Here is a 5,856-nt window from a genome sequence, read left to right as displayed (position 1 = left end):
TTTGTCTCCAAAGCCTGTGAAAAACGATGAGGGTTTTTTGCCTTCATCACTAAATAATATTCTGTTATTCATCCTCCCATTAAAAATGTTTTACACGATGGTAAATTCTGTCTTCCATCCTGAGATGTGCGTTATGGGAGCTGTGCTCCTTGTGCAGGTCAACATGTAGATACGGTGCTCATCCTGGGATCTGGGCTTTCCAAAGCCATGCACCTAAATTTAGAAAATGCTTTTCCATTTGCACTAGCCCAGTCATTTTCTCACTAAATCTCAATCTTCAAGTGACCTGGTCTAAACCACTGAAACGTAAATCATTAAAAACAAACAAACAAGCTTTTTAAAAGTTTTGAAACAAATTCAAGTGACTATAAAACTTTAAATTAGTTTTCTTTTTTTCAGTTTGACCCTATGTATTTCTCTCATCTTTTGAGTAAATAATAAAAGGAAAATTTGGTGAAAGATCCCTTGGAAAAAACCTAATTTTTTAATTTGGCAGAAAAAATAATGTAAACAAAGACCTGGAACACTAATCTCCTGTGCTTCTTTATCCAGACTTGGTACTCTTTTCTTTCTTTCTTTTTTTTGGCGGGGGGGAGTGTACTCTTTTCAATGGACATAGTTATTTCCCGGCACTCAAGCAAACAGAGAAACTTAATAATGTAGTTCATTATTGCTGGACCAATTTTTGATGTCTTCCCCATCTCTGCCCTTTTGCAGAAGCCAAGAAGTACGGAATCTATTGTATAATCATCTGTTGCTTTCTACACATATATATTTAAGTGGTCTATATGCTGGGAAGCCAAAGTTTCTGGCTTGAAAAAACATGTTAAAAGAAAAAGAAATGGAAAAAGCATCCAGGCAGAAGGTTAAGGGCAGGGAGAGAAATAGAAGGGAAAAGAAAGAAGGTACTTTCACAGTAGAACCTGAAGATGACATAGAAAGCTCAGGATGGCCAGCGAAGGGAAGGTCAGCCTGGACTGGGAGGAGTACAGCCGGTCTACCAGTAGCATCTCCTTTCCTGGGTGTCAGGAAGGTCTGGTTAGGAATAACCCAAACGAAAATAAAAAAGGAAAAATAAAACAAAGAGTGACATTTGAAAAGAAAAGACCAATGAATGGATAAAATTATCATTAGAGCTCAATAAAGGAGAAGAAAGAATATATTCTGTAGAAGAATGAAAACAGAACTCAATACAGAAAAGAAAGAATAAACTGTTATGCATAACTCTTTGACAATAAAATCCAGAGAGAAGAGGTAATTTCTTATCAAATGTAAACTACCAAAAGTTTGAAGATAAATAACCAACTGGGGCTCCTGGGTAGCTTGTGGGATAAGCATCTGCCTTCTGCTCAGGTCATGATCTGAGAGTCCTGGGATCCAGGCCTGGTTTGGGTTTCCTGCTCAGCAAGGAGTCTGTTTCTCCCTCTCGCTCTGCCCCTCCCCGCCACTTGTGCTCTCTTTCTCACTCAGATAAATAAACAAATCTTTGGGGAAAAAAAAAAAGAAGAAGAATAAACTATATAACCAATAATCATCCATAGAATTGGAAAGCAAATTTTTAAATTTACCATTCAGAAGATCTCGGGAGCAAGTAGTTTTGCAGCTGAATGGCTGATAGTTTTGTCAGAGTTTCTGTTATTTAAATAATTCCAGCTTTTAAAAAGATATAGAAAATTCCCTAATAAATTTATGAACCTTGATCAACTTTACTACCAAAAACCAGGTAATACTAGAGTAAGAAAATATAGACCATTTTCCACTTACAAGTAAAGACACAAAATTGTAAACCAAATAATATTAAAAATTAAATCTTTGATGTTATAATGAAACTAAAAGCTCCCCACAGTAGATCCATATAATGGATTAAGTTTGTCTTCTGATCTTCTCTTTATTAACTTGATAGAATGTGGATAAACCCCAGTATGTACTAGGTTGAATGAGCATATGAGAAAGATGATAACAGTGCTTGACCTAGCTTCCTCTAGGCGTCCTCTGCAATTATACAGCAATAATAAAGCTTTCACCTATGATTCTGAAGTAATCTTTTAGTGAAGGTGGTTCAGGAAAAAAGGCTTTGTTCATCCATACATTCATATATATAGTACTTGAAAGCATTAAATAAATGAGTAACTCTTGACGATGATAAGACATTCAATCAATAAAGGTTTTATTTGGGAAGCTTATAGTGTTAGCACATTCAGTCTGTCATTATGCTTTTTATCCTGGAGGGACTTGAGGTTCTTATTCAAGCATCTGCTAGGCTAGATATTGGAAGACACTAACCAAAATCAGGAATTCAGGGACACTACAAAACGTTGCAGGAAAGAGATTGTGTACACAAGTGAATTCTGTGAGAAAAGCAACCCATTTCCCTCATTTCACACTGCCTACATATATCTAGGCCTCCTAAAATGGTGTCTTAGTGAGACACACCGTAGCCGCCCTTTAGAAGGTATCCAAGATGCATTGAGTCTGGGTCTCCTCACTGAACAGTGTCAGCTAGAGAGATCAATGCCTAAAAAATTGTAGGTGCTCAGTAAACATTGGTTTAAATTAATTGAATCATTCAGACAGAAGATTATCCAGACGTCCAAATCAGTTTACTTCTCTCCACATACAAACATATGTACAACTGAATCTCCATTGATTTAAAACCATTAGTGCTGAACTCTGTCTACTCTATTAGATTAAATGAATGTACCTTACCTTTGGGACTATATTCAGGAAAATATTTAAGCCTCAAGATCAGGGCACCTGGGTGGCTCAGCCAGTTAAGTGTCTGACTCATGATTTCAGCTCAGGTCATGATCTCAGGGTCGTGAGATCAAGCCCCACATCAGGCTCCACGCGTGGGCAATAATCTTGAGCGTGGAGCAAGCCTAAGATTCTCTCTCTTCCTCTTCCTGTGCCCCTCTCCCTCCCTCTCAAATAAGTAAATAGATAGATAAATAAATAAATAAATGTTAAGCTTCAAGGTCCCCAGTATAATGTAGAGCACAGAATTTAATAACCACCCTAAAGACACCCTAACAGAAGTCATGCTTTACCTAAAGAGAGGCTTCCAGAACTGGCTGTGTGAGCCTAAGCATCCACGGACAACAAGGATACCAATCCTTGTTCACACAGTTTTACCCTTCAGCCAGTCCTTTGCCATTGGTCAGCTTTAACTAGACCCTGGCCTTGCAGAAAAGTGCACAGGACACCAGACTGGCCAGCGATTTCCGTTGCTTTCTGTTCTCTCTTCTTGAATGAAAGGTTGTACTGAACCAGGCTCTACTCATGACAGGCCAGCAACATGAAATTTTATTGTGCTGTTTTTCAGTCTTCTTCTGAGTCAGCCTCTTCTCTCTGGCTTCATCATGTACAGAAGGATTCCACGGAAAAAGACTAATTGCATAGGAGTCTTATATTTCAGGTTGGTCAAATAAACAAGTGGTGCACACTTAACACTGTCAACCACTTTACTTTGAAAAAGCTGAACATCTTTTCGGATAGTACTGCAGCCTCTGGGTTCAGGGGGCCTGTGTGTCAATCTTGGAGAAAACTTTCCTCGCATACATTAACACTTGTCAAATATGATTATGGTTCTGCTTCCAGCTTGCAGATGCTCTCTTCACATCCAGTTCATCTGAGGTGGGATCAACTAGCAGGTGAAAGATGGGCATATCAAGCCCAAAGACGGGCATGGACATTCACTATCTGGGTAGCTGTCGGGGATGTGAACTTAAATACGCCATTTTGATAAAGTCCATGCTGTCTGAATATGTCTCCAAACCACATTGATTCAGAGCAATAAGGTGACTCCATATAGATACCTAGTAACTTCTGCCTCACAACCAAATAAATTCTACAAGAAAAGTGTATTCCAGGTAGAAGGTTCATACGAAGCATGTGTGCCATGTGCTGACCGTGTTGCTGGGGCAGGAGATGGCGACTTAGTTATGAGCAAAGCATTTGGGGGAACAGAAGGCCGCTGTTTCTTTGGAGCAACATGTGGAGGATGAGTTATCACATCCCCCGTTAAAGTCTTCTCTTCACCATCAGATCATTTGCATACGGAGCTTGTAGACATGCTCCAGAAGGGGTTCGTAAGGTGGACTCCAAACAAAGAAATTTAGTGATCTGTGTCAGCAGACTCTTCTGTCTTCAGAATTCATTTTACTGCTCCCCAGCCTTGGTTTCCTCCCTGTTCCACAGGGGCTAATGACTCTGGCCTTGAAAGACTGTCAGGGAGGATGAGGTGGGATAATGCAAAGCACTCACATCAGTGACGGTTTTTAAATGTTTATGAAGTAGATAAATACCTTTACAGGTCCTAAAACCTTATAAAATCCCAGCTTTCCTTCTCTCTCACCAACTGTTGTTGATGGATCTTCTAACTCCCTTACCCACAACTTATTTTTCCAACGTCAGCATATTTGCCGCTATCACCTCTAATCCATATATAGTCTTGGTTTCATATTTTTACAAATTGGTTTTGTTATTCTAGCGAAACTTCTCCCATACTCACTGAGTTCTACTTAAAAAGACTGGCCTACAAAAGACATCACCAGCCCATCAAAAGTGTCCTTATTTAATCCACAAATGGACCAGTCAGAACCAAGTGTGAGGGTAACACCTAGGTCTAGAGCTCTTCTCAGCTGTTTGTTCTGTGTGGAAGTGCAGCTGATACTTGCCACCAAATATCTTTCTAGAGATGCAGTATTTTTAGGCTCAGGCATATTCAGAAAACTATGGCTGTTTGGGTACATCAGCTTTGGAGGGGCAAAGTTTTATTCTGTGATTTGTGTATAAATATTTTCATATGTATATCTATCTAAATGTTTGAGAAACATAAATGAAAAATAACTCACTCTCATAAAAGCTAACATTAGAGTTTTAATTCTTGGAAAGTTCACTTTACAGTTTAATTCTTTGCAGTCCATTAATTTACTAACACTCCATATAGGATGGAAACTTCGTTGTATCTTCAGAAATAAAAATCTGTAACCTCAAATATATAGAATGGTAAAGTGACTGAACATTTCTGATTTGATATGTCCTTAACCATATTTTAGAATTAGGCCTGAGGTCTGCTTAACGTATTTCTGTCTGTGTAGCCATTACATGTGCATTCTCCCACAGCTTAGATTTGTTTAGTAGCAACTGTTCTAAATTATGACTTGAGGCTCTTATTAAAAAACAACAATAAGGGGCACCTGGATGGCTTAGTCGGTTAAGCATCCAACTCATTATTTCGGTTCAGGTGGTGATCTCAGGGTCTTGAGATCCAGCCGGGCAAGGGGCTCTGTGCTTAGTGCATGGAAGCTACTTGAGATTCCCTCTGCTCCTACCCCTGCCCATGAGCGCTCTCTCTCTAAAATAAATAAATCAATAAAAATTTTAAAAAATCTTATAAAACAACAACAGGATACTGATTTGGGCCATATAAGAATTGTAATTTTATTCCCACAAAGTTTTTGTAATATTTCCCCTTAATGTGCCTTTTAAGATAATATTAATTTAGGGATGCCTAGGTCGCTTCAGTCAGTTAAGTGTTCGACTGTTGATTTTAGCTGAGGTCATGATCTCATGGGTCCTGGGATCGAGCCCCATGTTAGGCTCCAAACTCAGCAGACAGTCTGCTTGAAAGATTACCTCTGCCCCTCTCCCCCCCAACACACACTCTCAAATAAATAAATAAATCTTTTTTTAAAAAAACAATATTTGTTTTGTCAAGGATGCAGAGAAAGGGGAACCCTCCTACACTGTTGGTGGGAATGCAAGCTGGTACAGCCACTCTGAGAAACAGTATGGAGGTTCCTCAAAAAGTTGAAAATAGAGCTACCCTACGACCCAGCAATTGCACTACTGGGT

The 5,856-nt window shown here is 39.1% G+C and overlaps 1 pseudogene; it reads right to left on the bottom strand.

The window, feature by feature from the left end:
* Positions 1–3,163: 3,163 nt before the first annotated feature.
* Positions 3,164–5,856, bottom strand: part of LOC117795739 — a 19,478-nt pseudogene continuing 16,785 nt past the window's right edge.

The sequence above is a fragment of the Ailuropoda melanoleuca genome, chromosome 2 (assembly GCF_002007445.2).
Source record: "Ailuropoda melanoleuca isolate Jingjing chromosome 2, ASM200744v2, whole genome shotgun sequence".
NCBI lineage: Eukaryota > Metazoa > Chordata > Mammalia > Carnivora > Ursidae > Ailuropoda > Ailuropoda melanoleuca.
Note: the sequence above shows the minus strand (reverse complement) of the source record. Positions and strands in the feature narration are given on the sequence as shown.